The sequence below is a fragment of the Paramisgurnus dabryanus genome, chromosome 24 (genome assembly GCF_030506205.2).
Source record: "Paramisgurnus dabryanus chromosome 24, PD_genome_1.1, whole genome shotgun sequence".
Taxonomy (NCBI): domain Eukaryota; kingdom Metazoa; phylum Chordata; class Actinopteri; order Cypriniformes; family Cobitidae; genus Paramisgurnus; species Paramisgurnus dabryanus.
The window spans coordinates 21,622,218-21,644,065 of NC_133360.1; positions in this window are offsets into that span (position 1 = coordinate 21,622,218).

Below are 21,848 nucleotides of genomic sequence, written 5' to 3' on the forward strand. Positions count from 1 at the left end.
GCACCCCTGCATAGGTTGGTGGCCGAGGTGACGGGAGGTAAGTCAGGTAAATCTGGCAAACAAAGAGGGCAGCAGTTGACCCATGCATGGACAGAGCAGTGTCAGATAGCCTTTGAGGCCCTAAAGGAGAAATTAACATCTGCTCCAGTACTGGCATATGCAGATTTTTCTAAAACCTTCATTCTGGAGGTGGATGCTAGCCATGGGGGGCTGGGGGCAGTTCTCTCCCAAGAATGCGAAGGCAAGATTCGACCTTTAGCGTATGCCAGTCGTAGCCTGAGGCCCACTGAGCGCAATATGACTAATTATAGTTCGATGAAACTAGAGTTTCTTGCGCTCAAGTGGGCCATGGTGGAAAAATTTAGGGAGTATCTTTTGGGCCACAAGTGTATTGTGTATACCGATAATAACCCTCTAAGTCATCTAGCTACGGCAAAGCTTGGTGCTACAGAGCAGCGTTGGGCTGCAGAGTTGGCAGCATTTGATTTCGAGGTAAGGTATAGGTCAGGAAGGAGTAACGGTAATGCAGATGCCCTGTCCCGCCAGACCCCCATTTCACACTCCGAGGAGTTAGCTGTGGGTGTTGTGCTCCCTGAGTCGTTGCAGCAGGCCATTGGTACAGGAGGTGTGCTTCAGGTAGATGTGAGGATGGTGAGTGTGTTGCCAGGCTATTCTGCCGTTGACCTGCGTTCCATGCAGGAGGCTGACCCTGCCGTCGGACAGATGATAAAATTTTGGGAACTGGGTCAGCGCCCAGGGTCTGAGGAACGGCGTCAGTTGAGTAAACCAGTTTTGACCCTTCTCCAGCAATGGAACAGGTTAGAAACAAGGGAAGGAGTTTTGTATAGGAGAATATTTCGCCCAGACGGAGGTGAGGAGTGCTCTCAGTTAGTGCTGCCTGAAGTTTTGAGGGAAGAGGTTTGGGTGCAGTTGCATCAACAACATGGGCATCAAGGGGTCGAGCGCACAAGTGAGTTGATTCGGCAACGATGCTATTGGCCAAATATGCTGGCTGATATCACTCGCTGGTGCCAGGAATGCGAGCGCTGCCAGCTCGCCAAAGATAACCGTCCAGTGGCACGTGCTTTTATGGGCCATCTGTTGGCTTCAAGGCCAAATGAAGTCCTTGCCATTGACTTTACGGTCCTTGAGCCTTCATTTTCAGGGCAGGAGAACATATTAGTGATGACTGATGTGTTTAGTAAATTTTCCATGGCAGTGCCCACACGTGATCAAAGGGCTGAGACTGTGGCGCAAGTTTTAGTCGAGGAGTGGTTTTATAAGTTTGGGGTCCCTGGTCGTATTCACTCAGACCAGGGCCGGAACTTTGAATCTGCCCTAATCCGTCAGCTTTGTGACCTTTACCAGGTAAGGAAGTCTCGTACCACCCCCTACCATCCAGCCGGCAATGGGCAATGCGAGCGATTTAATCGCACCCTGCATAATCTGCTGCGAACATTGCCAAGCTCTAGAAAGAGGGACTGGGTGTCGTGTTTGTCACAGGTGATATTTTGTTATAACACCACTCCCCATCAAGTGACTGGAGAGTCCCCATATTACTTAATGTTTGGTCAGGAGCCCCAGTTGCCAATAGACTTCCTGCTTGGGAGGGTGCCTGAACCGACCACAGGAAGTATACACAGCTGGGTGGTGGAACATCGTAGACGCTTGCAGGTTGCCTTTGAGGGGGCTCGTGAACGGCTGAAAAACGCTGCAGACCGTCGGAAGAGGCAGCACGATCAAAATGTTCGAGATTTACCCTTGGTTGAAGGTCAGCAAGTTTATTTAAGAGATCATGTAGTGCGGGGTCGCCATAAGATTCAGGACTTGTGGAGTTCCGTAATATATCAGGTGGTTAGCCCTCCTGAACAGGGAGGAGCAGTGTATACAATTGCGCCGGTTACAGATTTGGGCAAGGTACGAAGGGTGCATCGTTCTCTTCTGAAGGCTTGTGTCCAGAAGGAGGTTTTGCCTGTCGATCAGTCCATTGGTGCGGTAGAGAGTCAGGGGGACACCCAGGAGTATGAGGAAGCAGATGATGTTGATGTAATGGTATTAGTACCAGGGATTCCTCAGACTATCCAGGAAGGGGCCTCCCAGAATGTTGGGGATCCAGCACAGCTTGAGGTCCCAGTGGGACTGCTGTCAGTGGGCTCCCCCACTGTGGGGGTGGTCTTGGTAGAACCAGAAGGGCAGGATGTAGAACTCGGAGTAAGGGAAAGTGAAGCACCCTCTAGTTTTCAAAATGAAGGGGTGGTTGCCCCTCGGCGCTCAGTCCGAACTGGTGCAGGTCGACATACAAACTTACATCGTCTTCCCCAGCCGATACGAGGGGTAAGGAATGGAGCTACTAGTAGCGCAGAGATTGTGTCTAACACCATTGTGGCTTTGTTCAGGCCTTGGAGTTAATGTTCTCCTTACTTTATCGTCGGGGCGCCGATACAAAATGGAGGGGTAGATTGTGGCGTGAGGGTGGTCCTCTCGCGTCATGACCGTGGTTAGCCTATTGGCAACGCCCCTGGGCTATAAAAACAGGAGCGTATGCGTCACCTGGGATGCGTCACTTGGGGGACTGCTGCGTCGTTAACGCGATCCCGTCACTTCCGGAATTGGCTGTGTATTCTCGAGACGGTAAGGAACGGATGCACTGTTAGTTATTTTGTTTATGTGTGTTTGGTTATGAGAAGCACACCCTCTGTTTAATATGCTTTAGAGTCGCTGATTAGTTTGGCAAGTGCTTCCGCATTGATACTGCGTTCATCTTGGCGAGTGCTTCCGCATTGATACTGCGTTCATCACAACGGTCTATTCAAAGAGTGTCTGTACAAAGAGTGGAAAAGGTAGGATGAATGCTTTGTGGTTGATTAACTGGTAAATGCATAACCTACTAATTCGCTCTTTTCCCAGCTGTGCTATTTTGATAGCTGCTGGCATATTGTGTCTACCTTCATTCTCAGCTGTGAGATCTGATGCGAGTGCGGAATTAAGGTGCTCCGTAAGGGCAGCTGTTGAAAGCAACTATTGTTGTCTGTTCGTCATAATTAACCCTGTGTTGATCGGTAGGTATTTATGCATGCAACCATTAGGATGAGAGTGATTTAATTCCAACAGAGTTATAGTCTTGTTTTGTTTATAGGTTTGGGGACTATCTGGGTCGGGGTGCTCTCTGTCCATTTACAGCTGCAGTGCTGTCCTGTTTCCAAAGTTTTATTTTTATTTGACTTTTCCTTTTGGGTTATGCTGCTTTGTTTTTGATTTATATAGTTTGATTCTAAAGTTGATTATTTTGGGTTCTACTTGAATTATATTTGTGATTTGTCCTTATTTACTTTATATTTAATTATTTTTGATTTACATTTTGATTTATAATTTTTTTTACTAGTGAATTTGTTTTTCTTGATTTCTCATTGATTTATTTAGTTGTGTGTTTTATGCAACCATTTATTTGTTGATTTATTGGTTGCAAAAGTTGATTTATTTCAATTTAATTGGGTCTCATAACCCAGCTCCTGAGGTGAATCTATTTGATGCATTTTTCTTGTTTTGGCAGGGCTCGAGCACCAGGGGTACAGGACTAGCTTTGGTGGCGGTAGATTCTTCACAGTGCGTGTGGTTATCACCGTGTGAGTGTGCGTGTGTGTGTGTGTGTGTGTACACAGTGAAATGCAGTGGAATGCAGTGATTCACGGACCGCTGATTATTAGCTGCCCCATACTGGTAAGCTGCAGCCCCTGGCCTGACATTTGCTATAACCCCTAATCCATCGGGTTGAAAAATGTTGTTTTTATCTTTATCCTGCTTTTAATCAAGATTTGTTAATAAAGACTATTTTTGTATTGTTACCCATGTCTCTGGCTCTAATTGGTGATATGAACTTGCGTATGCCCTTGTACATGATTTAATTAAATTCTGTGGGCGAAATTCCCATGGTGGCGTAGTTGGCTATCTTGTTTGATTCTTACCTTTTCAAAATAAAAGTCTCCTTGTACCCCACGCCACACATGCAACCGCTAGGAGCGAGTGCGCGCCTGTGCTACAGATCATCACACAGAGGCAGCTGCAAACTCAAAATCGTCATAAATATCCATCGAGGAAGCTCGTAGAAGGTACATTGCTGATGTTTTAATTTGTTTAGCCTGTATCCCTGCTGAAAAAAACAGCATCAAACCAGCATGGACCAGCATGGGAATTATGCTGGTCTATGCTGGTTTGATGCTGGTTTAGCTGGTGGTCACCAGCACCAAAACACAACATGTTGATCTTGCTTGTATGACCGGCATGGTATGCTGGTGCTAGTGCTGGTTTGGTGCTGGTTTAGCTGGTGTTCACTAGCAAATCAGCACCAAAACACAATGTATGCTGGGCTTGCTGGTATGCTGTTTTTTCCCAGCAGGGAGATGATGAATAAAGTGTTTGTAGCAGTTTCATAGTCATGATAAAGGTTATTTGGCCAATTGAGCTTTTATTGCTCATTCAGTGCAATAGGCTTGAAATTAACATTGGTTATTTGCTACCATCTTTGTAGCAAACATTTTAGATATAAAAAGATGGTTCATTAATTATTATATTATAAAAATGTGAGAAAGAAAAAGCAGCGCATGGCCGTGACTTTATATAAACAAGAGTCAGTTTTCATCGCCATAGACACGCTTGAGACTGCACATGCGCTATAGACCCCTTCAAGGTCTGTAAACATTGAATGACTATCGGGTGCGCGCGCAGCATGGGGTCAAACTGTTCATACCATCCAGGCTTTATAATTTAATCTAACAGTATCACGTAGACTACACCACTGTTTATACTTTACATTTTCTGCGTTTCTGATGTCATTTTCCTTTTTTAATTTCTGCTTCGCGCTCCCACTTAGCTTCTCTTTGTCTCGTTTTTTTCTGTAGTATCAACGCCTTGCGTCACGTAACGCTCGGCGAACCTTTGACCCACCTCATGCGGACTGACCAATGAGGAGAGGGTCTTAACTTGAGGCCCTCTCTTCATTGGTCAGTCCGCATGAGACTGACTCTCAACCGCTCTCAACTCACGTTCAAAGTCATATCGCAGCCCGTGTTGACAGTTTGTTTTATATAAAGCGGCCAGCGGGAGATTACCAGATACAGTATTTTGCTCGTGCCCATGCTGCCCTGGGCCCTTTGGAGGTCTTGGGTCCCTGGGCAATTGCCCAGTTGCCCTTATGGTTAATCCGGCCCTGGTCATTAGGTCTAATTGATTGTTTCAAGTAGTATTTGTTTACTGAATGGCTTCTAGCGAGGGGTGTGGTTCTAACTTATACATTTCTGACATTCTCAGTTTGTGTTGCTTTGCCCTGAAGAAGACCACTTGCTGGTCGAAACATGTTGGTGCACTAACACTTTAGTGCCTTTTTGTGGTTAAATAGTTTAAAATCACTTAAGTGTTAACATTTGCAAGCCTTTGAAACACGTGCAAACGATCAACTTTCACGCTATTTACATTTGCGTATTAATCCGCAAATCACATGTGAGCCGAACCTCGGGTCGTGATCTGTACAGATCACGGATCAACTGCAATCTGTTACGCCACTAATTAGTTAACTTGTTAGCTTACAATATTTACCTCTTATGGTTGAGCATAAGAGACTTGGGCTTGAGTAGGCTACTTGCTGGTGGCAAGCTTCTCATTTCTCTGATGAGTCAACGATGACCAGAAGTAAACTTTACTGAGTCATATTAGAAAGAAATCTTGTCAAAGAATGAAAAAAATAACGGTAATAACCGGTTACCGTTATTTTAAATAAACGATTCTGTTCCAGAACATATATTTTTTTTAAAGTTTCTGGTTTCGTTTCTGTTCCTTGCAAAACATTAAAAGTTTCTGGTTTTCGTTTTCATTCCGTGAACCGGTTCATAGCCTTGGATGTTACAGTATTAGTCCAATTTGAAGGTGTGTTAACACAGCACAGAATTAGGTGTTCAGGGCTGCATTCCCTGAAACCTTCTCAGATCTACGTCGTTTTTAAGTTGTACCTTAAGCTGTACCTTATCGTTAATACGTGTTTCCCAAAAATCTGAAGCAATCATAATATATTTATATATTATATAATAAATATTTTTATGTGTTATATTTGAGGTAGACAGGCTCCAGAAATGCGACCATTAAGCTTTATCCGTGCAAACATTACCTGGATATTAACATCATTGACAGGTGACTGCACTGCCCCGTGTCACTGTTTAGAATTGTTATTTTTTTATAATTTACAAGTAGTTATATTGTTATTGTTGTATTGTACACATAGAGATATTGTTAGTAATCAGCTGGACAAAATATATAACAGTGGCCTAGTGGTTTTTGTTTTACTGCAAATATCTTACAAATTGTACCTTTAACCAAGGACTCATGCTTATAACCATCACAAAACATACAAACAGTCAATAAACATTGAAAAAATAGCAGGCAATAATATGAACTAAGGAGAACTGATCTAACCAGCTAATTGATGTAAATTCAGTTATTCTTTGTTGTATGGATTGTAAGCATTTATTGGGTAAAAAAGTTTTTTTTAGGTCAGTATTAAATACAAAATAAAGTTTTTCTATAGCAGCTGAGGCAGCACATGTACATACTGTCATGGTTTACAGAGAGATGGGACCCAAGTGCAGGTAATGTGGAACTCAATGGGGTTTATTTAACCAAAAAGCCCACGAGGGGGCAAAAGACAAACTTTAACAGCAACTTGACAAAACAGAAGACACAACACGAGACTTGACTTGACTTGATTCTTTGACAAACGGTCATCAGAACAAGGGCTCATGATACACAGGACAATACAAAACGATTCAGCACAGGACAAGACACACTGGGGCCTTAAATAGGGAAAACTGAACAAGATAACAAGGGAAGCTCAGGTGCAGGGAGTTAACTAATAATGAATATACTAACAAGGAAACAAGGGGGCGGGGCCAGAGACAAGACACTGCAGCACACTACACAAACAAAAGGCCATGTGCTACAACACAAAACATGGGTACTGCCACAATCCTGCCACATGGCCATGAATCACCATGAACAACTATAACAGACTGGCAGGATCATGACAGTACCCCCCCTTTAAGGGGACGCCACCTGGCGTTCCCCAAGGGGTACACAAGACAATGGACAAGACAAGACTGACTAAACATGACCACATATACGATGAATATAAACTAGAATAAACAGAGTCCAAGGTGACAAACGTAACTAATAATGATGAAACAAAAGTTCATAAAGGTGAGCATAACAGAGTCCAAAAGAAAGTCCAAGGAGGCTTGGGCAAAGGCCTACACAGAAGCTGTGGCTTCGGTGCAGACGGCTGAAGTGGCTGCGGTGCAGACGGCTGAAGTGGCTGTGGCTGGGCAGACTGCAGGAGCTCTGGCTGTGGCTGGGCAGACTGCAGGAGCTCTGGCTGTGGCTGGGCAGACTGCAGGAGCTCTGGCTGTGGCTGGGCAGACTGCAGGAGCTCTGGCTGTGGCTGGGCAGACTGCAGGAGCTCTGGCTGTGGCTGGGCAGACTGCAGGAGCTCTGGCTGTGGCTGGGCAGACTGCAGGAGCTCTGGCTGTGGCTGGGCAGACTGCAGGAGCTCTGGCTGTGGCTGGGCAGACTGCAGGAGCTCTGGCTGTGGCTGGGCAGACTGCAGGAGCTCTGGCTGTGGCTGGGCAGACTGCAGGAGCTCTGGCTGTGGCTGGGCAGACTGCTTTGGCTGAAGAAGGCAGATCTCCAAAAGCAGCCTGTCAATAAATGTCCATGACGAGTCCACCAATACCTGCTGGGTCCCTGTCTGGCTGAATCGTTCTGTCATGGTTTACAGAGAGATGGGACCCAAGTGCAGGTAATGTGGAACTCAATGGGGTTTATTTAACCAAAAAGCCCACGAGGGGGCAAAAAACAAACTTTAACAGCAACTTGACAAAACAGAAGACACAACACGAGACTTGACTTGACTTGACTTGACTTGACTTGACTTGATTCTTTGACAAACGGTCATCAGAACAAGGGCTCATGATACACAGGACAATACAAAACGATTCAGCACAGGACAACACACACTGGGGCCTTAAATAGGGAAAACTGAACAAGATAACAAGGGAAGCTCAGGTGCAGGGAGTTAACTAATAATGAATATACTAACAAGGAAACAAGGGGCGGGGCCAGAGACAAGACACTGCAGCACACTACACAAACAAAAGGCCATGTGCTACAACACAAAACATGGGTACTGCCACAATCCTGCCACATGGCCATGAATCACCATGAACAACTATAACAGACTGGCAGGATCATGACACATACCTTTAAAACACTTGGTAGGTAGAACATGGCATCTCTTTAACAAGCAGTCACTTCTAAAAAAAAAAGATAGATAATCCATGTGTGAGGTTTGGGAGTTTTTTTTCTCTCCTTTTGTTCACATTTTCTAACTTGATGTTTCACTGTATTCACTGCTCTCACATTTAAGAGAAACAAAACAAAAATAATTTCCATAGTCGAAACAGATGATTTGCATTGCATCGCCTGGTAGGTAAACTTTAGAAGTGTCTCATGATTTTCATGTTAAACTGCAGCTCATACACAACACTCTGGCCTTGTTACTAGATGTGTTGTCCTTAACTAGACACAAGATGTGTTACTGTAACACATTCGTTTTAAGAGTGTAGTTATATTTCTTAATTAAACTAAGGCCTAGTCCTGGTTTAAGATAATCACTGTCCGGGAAACCACCCCATTATGTCCAAATCCAGTATTCATAAAAGGGTAGGCGGGAATTACCAGGATTTTGGACTATTTCTCACAAGATCCAGGCTTACGTATTCTGAAGTTGCACTCAAATATGCCTACTTACCTACTATATAGAAGGAGAAAACGGTAACTACATTAGGGGTAATCCTAACATTATAAATCATTATAAATCTAATCCCATTTGCGGTGCATCTACATTTAAAATTTGAATGTGCAAAAGGACATATGAATGGCTCTTTATTATAACTAACTAACTAACTAAGCCCTTAGCTCATCGTGGGTGCATAGGCCATTGACAAATATCCTCCATTTCACTCTGTTTTTAGCTTTACCCTCAAGCTCTCCCCAGTTGAGCCCACACTTTAACATTTCTGCCTCTACACTTCTTCTCCAGCTGTTCCTGGGGCGACCTTGTTTCCTTTTCCCTTAGGGGTTCCATTTCAGGGCTTGTTGGGTGATGTTTGTGGCAGGCTGTCTTAGGGTGTGTCCAATCCAACACCACTTCCTTTTTTGGATTTGTAAGTCTATGGGGTCTTGGCTTGTCCTTTTCCATAGGTCCACATTGTTGACTTTGTCTTTCCACCAGATGTTTAATATCCTTCTGAGGCAGGTGTTGATGAATGTTTGTAGCCTGTGTGTTGTGTGTTTTGTTGTTCTCCATGTTTCGGATCTGTATAGCATTACCTGTTTTACGTTGGAGTTGAACATGCATATCTTAGTATGGGTGGAGATGTTTTTTGAGCTCCAGATCTTTCTGAGCATGTTAAACACCACTCTGGTCTTGTTAATCCTGCTTCTGATGTATGCCTCCATTCCTCCGTTGGTGTCCACTACACTGCCTAGGTAGGTGAAGGCTTCTACCTTCTTTAGGGGAGTGCTTTTCAGGTAAATGGGATGTCTATTTTTGGAGTGGATCTTAATCACTCGTGTTTTTGTTGTATTAGGAGTGAGACCAAGTTTTATTGCAGTTTGTGAAAGTCTGTCTGTCTTCTCTTACATTTGTGTCTGTGTACGTGAGAGGAGAACTATATAATCCGCAAATTCCAGATCATCCAGCTGCTCCCACATTGTCCATTGAATTCCATTTCTCTTCCCCTCAGTTGTTTCCCTCATGGTCCAATCAATTGCAAGAAGGAAGAGGAATGGTGAGAGAAGACATCCCTGTTTGACACCCGTCTTGACCTCGAAGCTTTGGGAAAGCTGGCCTGCATGCATAACTTTACATACAGAGCCATCATACGAGTTCTTGCAAATACGAATTCCTTAGTATTCCATTAATTGCCATAGTGTTGTCCGGTCTAAGCTATCAAAAGCTTTTTCAAAGTCAATGAAGTTCATATACAGGGACGTGTTCCATTCAAAAGACTGTTCAATGATAATGTTGCTATGTGATCTGTGCATGAGCGGTCTTTCCTGAATCCTACTTGCTGGTCCCGGAGCTTCTTGTCTACAATTTCCCGAAGGCGATTGAGGATGACCCGATTCTTGTCCATGATTGGTTTGTTACTATGTTGATATACCCCAGACAATTTTCTTGTAATGTTATAGTTCTTTCATGTTTTTTTGAGATGCCGCGAGTTCTGCCTCCTTGGCTAGCCTGTCTATCTGTGATCTCTTATCCCTCCTAATGTTCTGCCGCACTTCTTTGTGGCAATTGTTATACTCCTTTTGAGCCACTGCTATTTCAGATCTAGTTTTTGCATTGTTCACTTTTTCCTTCATCTTCCTCCACTGCTGGATTATGTTGAGGGTTTCTGGTGTTATCCATTCTTTGTGTTTTTGAGATCTTCTCCCCAGGGCATCCTAACATGTTATTTTCATTTCCTAATTAAATTTCATAATGAATAGATGAAATGTAAAGTTAGTGTATTGTCTGAATAACTGTTTGACTGACTACATTTTGTATATCTAAAGTCTCACGGTCCCACCGCTTGCTAATGCACCAAATGGTTTAGTCCATCTGCACACGCATTTTGTTTAAGTTTTTGAGCGTCTGGTGGAGCGGTTGAATTGTCTTTCTCAAAGAAAGCTAAATCAGGCCACCAAAAAAGAAAGGAAAGACAGGAGAAGGAAACGCGGGGTAACGATTTGTGACTGACTTATATTCAAAAAAAAGGTGAGTACAAACTACAACACGAAATCTATATTGCTAAACTGTTTGAATATCCACGCGATTATTAATGCTAAAAATGAACTGAGACAACCCATTGAAAAGCCAACACAGTCTCACACCCATGGCGTCAATATTTGACGACACTTGACCATGCGTCAATATGTTGACGCGGAGGGTATACCTTTCGCGTCACTTTTTGACGAACTGGGGACTTCAATACTATTAGGTACGCGAAATTAAACAGTTGTCAACTGACATTGGGGTTAGGGATAGGTTTGGGTAGGGATGTCATTATGTAAATCTAACCCTAAACCGACGCGAAAATGGTAGAAAATGGTAAGAAAATAGGAAAGAGAATTTCGCGTACCTGATAGTATTGAAGTCCCCAGTTCGTCAAAAAGTGACGCGAAAGGTATACCCTCCGCGTCAACATATTGACGCATGGTCAAGTGTCGTCAAATATTGACGCCATGGGGTGAGACTGGGTTGGAAAAGCAGAACATAGACTTTCAGGTGATAATTTGGTTATAGACATGCAATTTGAGGTGAAAGGCTAAATAAATAAACTGTATACCATGGGCGAGGCTAGCCCCTTTTTAGGGGTGCTTCAGCACCCTTAAAAAGGAGCTCACCACCCCTAAAACTTGGGGCAAGAAATTTTATTATTCTAAAATGTTCGTTCGTCTTTGACCAGGTTAAATAATGTCCAAAACATACTCCGTAGTTTGTGGTTTAAAATGTATAATAAGGTAGAAAATGAAAACCTCCCCCCTTAGCAAATGGTGTCATCCTCTTCTACTTCTCTGTACCTGCATCGCCCCGTCCGTCATTCAGCGCGAAACACACGCAGAGTGAGAATCAGTTAAAAGTGTTGGGATGCAACTTTTTTGTTCAAATCTTAGAAAATGTTTACGTTATGTATATAGAGAGCGAGTACATCACGAATCAATCTTTCAAGCCGTGTTTTTGTCTTATAATGAATCACCATGGTACATGTATAATAAGTGTTTATTTTCGGATTATTTTAGTCCGGCGGGTACCCGCGCGCTGCGGAGTAGCAAAGTACCTGGGTGACTCGTCCATAGACTTAAACGGAGAGAAGTAGCGCCGGTTACTAGTGATGGCCAAATGAGGCTTCCTGAACCACTGAGGCTTTCCAGCCCATTGGTTCGCCAAAAGGTTCAGTTACCCGAAGCCTCATGAACAGTGTGCTCTCTAGTGACACCTGCTGTGGAAAGCAATGTATTGCACACAAATCTATTCATTCTGAGCAACCAAATTGTCATGGTGTGGGCTTTATTTATTGCCTGTGTATTAAATAAAGTATTTTACTCTGCTTGTGTTCATTTGTACACACAACTCATACATACACAACTTTGTGTCCAACTATTCAGTAGTTCTTTGGGTTATTGATAACCGTGAATGCCCCGAATGAGTGTAAATAAATTATTATGAGTGCAGTGCTGACTGGGAATGCAATAGTGCAATGCTTATTGAACTGATGGGTGCAATAGTGCAATGCTTATGGGACTGGAAGTGTGAAACAGCAAACTGCAACACGGAAAAGTGTTTACTGGTTTTATTTAAAACAAAAGTTTTTTAACAGTATTTGGATTGAAGCGGTTTCTCTTTTTAGAAAGCTCCTCTCAAGCCTTAGAAAACACCCTTTCACTGGGCACTGATGATGCTGGACAACATAAGAAGGTGCAGCTTATATAAATTGGGATATTGGAGCTTCTGTTTGTATCCCAATGGATCCTCAGTCCTCCTAGGCTATCCCTAATAAAGTCTAGTCTTTTTTTAATTATAATAATAATAATAATAATAACAACAGCAATACTATATAATAATAATAAAACTACTACTAATATAGGCGATATATATATCATAATATATATAGAAAAATAATTACGTATTATAGGTATTAGAACTAGATATATGCTAATTTACTCTAATGATCTACTTTCCTAGGCTATGTATAATTTACTCTAATATAATCGTCAGTGTATATAATGTATAATACATACAGGCTATGATATATAATGATAACTATACTACAAACTCACTACAAACTCTACTACGTACAACCAACACCAATGCAAACGTACTGCAAAACCCACAAGAGGCGCGAGTTTCGAACCATTTTTATCCGGAGGCGATACTCAGAGTGAAGCAATGACATATTCAACAGAAAACGAGGCCTCGTTTGTCATCGTCACGTGATTTTCACGGAAACGATACAAGCCTCGAATCGGGGCTTCATCTGGAACGCCCCTTTTTGCTCGACACAAGCTCCGGAGCTTCGCTTCAGATGTCACATCACTACCGGTTACAATGTTCTTCCGCAAGACGCATGCAGTTTTGTGCGTCTCAGTGGGAAAGTTGCATATGCGTGTCTCCGTTGTTAAAGTTTATTGTATGATTTATCGTTAATTTGAGACTCATTTTAACAATCGGGAGTCATGTAAACATGACGTCACGTGCGTCTTTTCTGGTCAGTCGTCATGAAAACATGGCGTTTGGAACAGAGTGAAAACAAACTACATATCACTGTATACCACCAGTACCGGTAAGTTATGTGTGAAATCACTAACTGTCTGACTATCAAACTAGACAATAAATATTTTTTAGTTTGTCACATGTAGACTAATATGAAGGGGATAACGTTTTTAACCCTTAGTGTAAGTGTTTTGTTTTAGACATATAGTAAAGGTAATGGTTCAATTAAAGGACTGTTAAAAGAAAAGCTGCAAATTAACAAACTATTAATAAACCTACCATATGTTGTAGGCATAAAAGTTATAAATTAGGAGATTTGACATTTTGATAAAGGCTTAAAACGATACACTGTATATTCACATAAAACCATACCCACACTGCTGGTGTAGCCCACCTTTTGTCCTGAGACTTTAATATGGCATTAATGGCAAAAATGTGCTAGCTCACCATTAATTAGAAATAAAAAGGTTGGCAAAAAAATGCATCTGAAAACTCCTCAGATTATTTCAAAAAAAATTCTAAGGGGGAGCATGCTCCCGGACCCTAGAGGGGTAACATTCTTCTCATCTTTTTTACCCCTGACCCATTTTCATGCCTGAAAGGTCTCCAAAAAAATCTTTATTTTGGAGTTAGTAGAACTGTGTTGGGATGTACTACATTACCCATAAGGCATTTGGGTGTATGACGTAATGCAAGAGGCGACTGCACTGGAGAGTGTGTCGCAGATGTTTACTGACTTACACATGTGTCGGATGTGTTAACTGTTGCTCATAATAAACCGTAGCAGATAAGAGCCATACACTTGTGTGTGTGTGTATGTGACATGGTGTCAGAAGTGCGTCGTACCCGCTTCACTAAATAAACGACGATGTCAATGTTTCAAGCCCCGGAGGCGTTTGACTTCAGCCAGCCCTCCGCATGGCCTCTGTGGATCCAACGCTTCGCACGATTTCGGATCGCAACTAAGTTGGACAAAGAGGAAGGTGATGTGCAAGTTAACTCACTGCTTTACGCCATGGGGACGGAGGCGGAGACAATATTCACCTCGTTTCGGTTCACAGAGGCTTCCCATTCCAGCGACTATAAGAAGGTAGTGGAAAAGTTTAACGACCATTTCATACCTCGCAGGAATGTTATACATGAACGCGCATGTTTTCATCAACGTATGCAAAAGACGGGTGAATCAGTGGAAGCTTTTGTGAGGGGATTATATGAGCTGGCGGAACATTGCGAGTTTGGAGCACAGAAAGACGAACACATTCGAGACAGACTGGTTATAGGGATAGCAGACCGGGGAGTGTCACAAAGGCTTCAGATGGAAAGCGAATTGACACTGGAGAGAGCAGTGCAGATGGCCCGCCAGGCAGAGCTCATAAAAACACAAAACTCGGCTGTAGTGATGTCTGCGGAAGTGGCTGCATTACAGCAGCGGTCCAGAGGAGTTAAACACTATAAGGCTGGTAAGAGAACAAACAATACAGGACAGCAAAGGGATAAGCAGACAGAAGAGAAAATGTGTTCACGCTGTAATAGATGTCATAGGCCACGCGAGTGCCCCGCATATAATAAACAATGCCGCAAATGCAGGAGACTGGGACATTTTGCTGCTGCCTGTCAAAGCAAAGCTGTGAGAGCTGTACATTTGCAATATAAAGAAGAAGATGACAGTGAGGCATATTTTCTTGGCAGCATTGAGAAAAGTGATTCAGAGTCTGATTGGCTGGTAAGTCTTCCAGTGTGCGGTAAAACGGTATCTTTCAAAATAGACACTGGGGCTGACATCACAATTATGTCCAAGGAGACGTACCAAGGGCTCCCACAGCGCCCCCCGTTGACCAAAACGGAAATACAGCTTAACAGTCCTGGTGGCAATGTGGAAACAATAGGAAAATTCTTAGCTGAGACTAAAAGAAACACAACTCGTCATCAGTTTTGGATTTATGTAGTGGATGGACGTTATACACACAACCTTCTCAGCAGAAGTGCAGCCTGTGCTATGAGATTAGTAGCCAGAGCAGATCACATTCATGCTGAACTTTTTGGAGAAATTGGCTGTCTGAACTGTAAACCAATAAAAATTGAACTTAAGCCTGATGTACAACCCTATAGCTTAGCTACACCAAGGAGGGTGCCCTTTCCCTTAATGCAAAAGGTAGATGAAGAGCTACAGAGGATGCAGTCTATGCAGATAATACGAGAAGTCACTCAGCCTACAGATTGGTGTGCCCCAATGGTCCCAGTAGTAAAGAAAAATGGGAATGTCAGGATATGTGTAGACTTGAAGCGCCTCAACAAAGCTGTGAAGAGGGAAAAATTCATACTGCCCACTTTGGAGGATGTTGCCGTAAAACTGACAGGAGCTAAAGTTTTTTCAACGTTGGACGCTTCCTCAGGATTTTGGCAAATCCCGTTGGATTACAGTAGTTCAATACTCACAACATTTATCACTCCAAGAGGCAGATTTTGTTTCCAGAGACTTCCCTTTGGAATCACATCAGCTCCGGAAATCTTCCAGAGGGAAATGTCCAAGCTACTGGAGGGACATGAAGGCTGTGTGGTAGTCATGGACGATGTTCTGGTGTATGGCAGAGACCAAGAGACACATGATAAGAATCTGGAGGCAGTCTTACAGACAATCCAGGAGTCTGGATTAAAGCTCAACAAAGACAAATGTCATTTTAGTAAGAAAGAAATCGTTTTCTTTGGACACATCATTAGTGGCGATGGAGTAAAACCTGATCCAGACAAGGTGAAAGCAATTACAGACCTGCCATGCCCCAAAGACCTCACCCAACTCAGACAGGTATTAGGTATGGTCAACTACCTTGGAAAGTTTCTTCCAGACTTGTCGACGGTGCTGCACCCACTCAATGAACTGTTAAAGAAAGATTCTGCATGGCTGTGGGACACACAACAACAGCAGGCCTTTGACAACATAAAGACAATGCTGTCTTCAGCTCCGGTTTTAGCTTTTTATGACATCACAAAACCTACCATTGTGTCTGCAGATGCCAGCAGTTTCGGACTGGGCGCCACTCTCCTGCAAATCCATGATGATAAACTACTTCCGGTGGCTTTCTGCTCCAGAACCCTGTCAAGTGCTGAGTTAAAATACTCTCAAATCGAAAAGGAATGCCTCGCTGCTGTCTGGGCATGTGAGCGGCTTGCGTGCTATTTGCTGGGTCTCGCTGAGTTTACACTGCAAACGGACCATAAGCCATTGGTCCCCCTGATTAACACCTATGATCTGGACAAAACACCTCTGCGCTGCCAACGTCTGCTGATGCGCCTGATGCGTTTCAATGTCAAAGCAGTACATGTCCCAGGAAAATCACTTGTCGTGGCCGATGCGCTGTCGCGCAACCCCTTAACTGGAACAGGAGTTCCTGATACTGAAGGTGATGTGCGTGCTTATGTGGAGGCTGTGATTCAATCTAAGCCAATATCAGAGGCGAAGCTGGACGCCATTCGTGAGGCCACATCCACAGACCCTACTATGAGGGAAGTAATGCGTTTCATTAATGAAGGCTGGCCACACCATGTGCCATCGGAGCTTAAGGCTTACCATGCAGAACGGGCATCATTGTGCAGGGCCGAGGGTCTGCTTTTACATGGTGACAGGATTGTGGTTCCTACTGCACAACGGCGAGAGATTCTTGTTCGCTTGCACGAGGGTCACTTGGGACTAAATAAATGCAGAGAACGGGCCAAAATGTCAGTCTGGTGGCCTGGCATCGGAAAAGATCTTCAGACGACAATTTCTCAATGTGCCTTCTGTCATGAGCACAGACCTACTCAGAGGAAAGAGCCCCTCATTACCACTCCACTTCCTCCCACTCCTTGGCACACCATAGGAGCGGATCTGTGTGAATATGGAGGTAAGAACTATTTAGTGGTCGTGGATTACTATTCTAGAGACATTGAACTTGCACATTTAAGCCTCACTAGCAGCCGCAGTGTGATCACTACGCTAAAAGGAATGTTCATTAGGTGGGGGATTCCGCATGAGTTACGCTCAGATAATGGTACCCAGTTCAGCAGCATGGACTTTGCAGACTTTTGTAAGAGCTGGGGCATCCAACATGTTACTAGCAGCCCACACTTCCCACAGTCAAATGGGACTGTTGAGCGGGCTGTCAAGACAGCGAAACATATCTTACGTCAACCTGACCCTCAATTGGCACTTTTGAGTTACAGAGCCACTCCAATTACTGCCACTGGTGCAAGCCCTGCTCAGCTGATGCTGGGACGACAAATTCGCACTACACTGCCTGTCCTTGAGAAGACTTTGCGTCCACGCCATATCAGCTTTGAGCGGGTATTGGAAAAGGACAAAAAAGCTAAAGCAGCTTACAAACACTTCTTTGACAAAAGACATTCTGTTCGTACGCTTCCCTGCTTAAACCCAGGTGATCAAGTTCTCTTAAAGTTGGATGGGGAGAAAGCATGGTGCACATCAGGAACAGTGGTGAGGAAAACAAAGGAGCCACGATCCTATCTTGTTCAGACACAAAGTGGAGCTGTGTTAAGACGTAACAGGCGTCACCTCCAATTGGTAGAGCCCACAGAAACTGATTTTGGAAAGAATAATGTGGACAGTTCTACACCCAAACCACCTGCACAAAACACACAGGAGCATTCTGTTCCTGTTATAAATGCAGAGCAAATTCCACCTGACTCTGTTCCTGGTTCTAAAATGACCTCTAGTGGCAGGTTAATAAAACTGCCAGTTCGTTACAGAGACTAGAAGTGGAGGGAGACAAAAAGTCAGAAAGTACTGATAATGGCTAAAGGGTATTCAATGTATTTAGATGTTTATGAAACAGCATTCCTGTTAATGTTTTTGGCATTTCAGATTTCTTAATGTGGAGCAAAATGTTTGAAGTTCAACAGTATACAAGCCACAGTAATTTGTTTATTGAATGCACTTTCCCTTTAGCTATGGTTCATAAGTTAACTGATATTAACTGAGTTATGTGGGGATAGTTTTGTTAAAATGAAGATTGCATTCTGCACTTTAAAATGTATCTCTGTTGGGGGGGAGATGTGTTGGGATGTACTACATTACCCATAAGGCATTTGGGTGTATGACGTAATGCAAGAGGCGACTGCACTGGAGAGTGTGTCGCAGATGTTTACTGACTTACACATGTGTCGGATGTGTTAACTGTTGCTCATAATAAACCGTAGCAGATAAGAGCCATACACTTGTGTGTGTGTGTATGTGACAAGAACCAATGTTAAATGATAGCTATTTAACAATAGACATATTATTGGTTTCTGTAGGAAAAAAGAGCGGGTGGTGGCAGCGGAGCTCATTGGGTACTCAGCACCCCTAAAGCTCTAACCCTAGAATCGCCTCTGCTGTATACTAATGCTGTTTGCAATACAAACTTTGCTATAATAGCCTAATTTGAAACCAATGGCGAGGCCAGAAATGTTCAAGTGGGTGGGCCTTTATTAAACAGGGTGGGCAAACAGTTCCCCAAATTACAGACAAAATGCAAGGCACCACGTTTTAAAAAGCCAAACCACCTTTTAAATAACTGCAACAACATAATAAACATTAAGAAAATGTTTGAACTCACATTTACATGTACTACATTATAGTCTGAGACGACGGGGCTTCTGCAAAAAGATTGAGATTATCTCGTCATAATTAAGTGTATCTGCCAGTTCACGTTCAAAAGATAGCAGAGATAAATTGTTCAGACGAGCAGTGATCATCGAGGACCGCATTGATGTTTTTATTCGATTTGTTGTGGAGAATAGTCTCTCGTATAGTGCTCGTATAGTTTTGTTCACGTTTGGAAAGATGTCCTCAGGAGTATTATCCAAAACTTCCATAAGTGATGCAAAACCCTGACCAGCATCCGCTTTCCGTTTTAACTGCTGAATAAACACTGTAAGCTCAGCATCACCAATGTCTATGCTGTAATGTTTACATGCAGCTGTTATTGATTCCCTGTCTCCAAAAGTGCTTGATCCAGGTGAAAATACAAAAGCAGCACGCATGAAACCATATACGTCGTCATGGAATCGGCTGTTAAGCTCCATTATTTGTCTATCCAACACCTCGTTCCACAAATGCCTCAGATCATCATCAGTTTTAATGCTATCACTTTTTCCAAGAGAGCTTGTAATTACAGAGGCAGATAATTTAGATGGAAGTTTCCTTTCACGGGAGGCAGCGAGGTCCCATTTGTGTATGTTGTGTTTTACCATCAGGTCTTGAGTTAATTTCAGTACTTTCTCAAAATCCTGTTGGGTATTGTCCCTGAACATTTTTAAATTTGATTTCAGACCCTCAATCAAATGAATGCAGTCTGTGACAGATACGGCTGGTGATTGCAGTCCTTTTGTTGCAAAATCGCTCATTTCAAAAAGTTTTCCAAACATTACAAGAAGAAACAGGAATTTCTTAGTTTGCATTTGTTGCAAAAGAGAGTCGGCTTCTAGTTTAGTTAGACCACTGCTGGTTTCAGAATACTCGGCAAATGTTTCCAATATTGCGTCTAGAGCCCCACCTTGTGTCCACTGATCGTTCCAACTCTAAGCACTGCCATCCTGGATTCAGCTCTTTTTGAATGCTCATAAATCGTGCATGATGATTGCTTCCAGTCATGAAGCCATGAAGAGAATTTAGTGTTTCAAAGAATGTATTTATGTGTCTAGATACTTTTGCAACACTGCTTAAAACAAGATTAAGGCGATGTGAAGAACAATGTACATAAACAGCAAGAGGAAAAGTGCGTTTAAGTATGCCCTGTACTCCTCTCTTTGCACCCGACATAACGGAGGCACCGTCAAAACAAAATCCCACACACAAATCTGGGTCGAGGTTAAGTGGTGCCAACACTTGAAGTATTTTCTCTGAAATCGCACCAGCAGTCATGTCACATGTGTCCAAAAATCCAATGGCCCTTTCTTTAAGAAGTCCTTCATGCAAATGTCGAATGCAAACTGCAACAAGCTCTTTTTTAGATTGATCTTTATATTCGTCTGCCATAATAGCATAATATGTTGTTGATGTTGCATGTAACTCGGCTCTTATTTTGCGCAGAAGCAAGGAGGCAGCTGATTCCAGTAAATCATTTTGGATATCTGAACTTATCATCGTAGCATTTGTAGGCAGTTCATTAAAACGGTTTTGAATTTCCGGAGTTTGAAAGCAAACGGAACAATTCCAAAAAATTCCCCCTGTTTAATGCTTCCTCACTTTCCTTGTGACCACGCAACGAAATATCTTGTTTGGCACAAAAAAGTACAATATCAAGCACAACTTTTATGTGTTGCCGATTTCTTTCCACAAACGACTCATTTACTTTGTCTTTATTTAGCTGATCGAACACTGTACCTCTGCTATCTGGCTGATGACACTGTCTCTATGCGGCCAATTTAGCTTGTGAATGCAGGTGTCCTTTGCTATCCTGATGTTTCAAACAGGCCTGACTCAGATGTTTCCAATCCGTCCTACAAAGAAGGCCTGCTGTTTTGAAGAAAGAGAGGGTGTACTTTTCTAGACGTTATAGTACAGAGGCTGTACGCATACGACAGGTAATAAGAAAGAACTGGGATTTTTTTCGATGTGATGACATTTTGAGGGATATCTTTGAGGAACCCCCAGTTTTTTCATTTAGAAGAGCGCCCACATTAAGTGATAGGTTGGTACATAGCCACGTCCCAGCAAGAGAACAGACCACTTGGTTACCTAAAGTTCCGAATGGCACTTTAAATGTGGCCATTGTAAACAATGTGATATAGTCACCAAGGTTAAAGGGTTCACTCACCCAGGTACACAACGAACATACATCACTAAACATTTCATAAATTGTAAGACAGTGTTTGTTATTTATATTTTGAAGTGTGCTATGTGTGATGCTTTTTATGTAGGGCGGACAAAACGTCGCTTTCAGGACCGGTTCGCGGAGCATAGATATGCAGCCAGAGTATGGAATGGTGATTATGCCATGGTGAAACATTTGAATGAGGTACATGATGGTAACTTGGCTTCTTTCTTTGCCTTGGGGATTGATCATGTCCCTTTATCTTCTAGAAGAGGTGATAGGCAAAGGATTCTCAATCAGAAGGAGAGTCGCTGGATTCACAGACTTAATGCAATGACTTTTCCGGGTCTTAATGATAGTATTGATATGTTAACTTGTCTTTAATTTCCTTCTTCTTCTTTTGTTTTTTGTGGTTGTCGGTTTTCTGATTGCTCTGATGCATTGCCTACTTTAGGCCTGTTTTATTTGGAGAGGTTGACTCCACCCACTCTGGAGTGGATCAGCTGGCTAATTACTGTGCTCTTTAACTGTGTTTGTAGCACTGTTTGTTACTTTTGCCCTGATGAAGGCCTAGATGTAGGCCAAAACATGTTGGTGGTATTTTTAAGTTCCATTATGAACTAGCACCTTTATTAAAGCGGTTTTATAATTAAGAAGAGTGCCTTGGTTTCCTTTTGTTATTTTTGATATTTTGCTTATTTGCC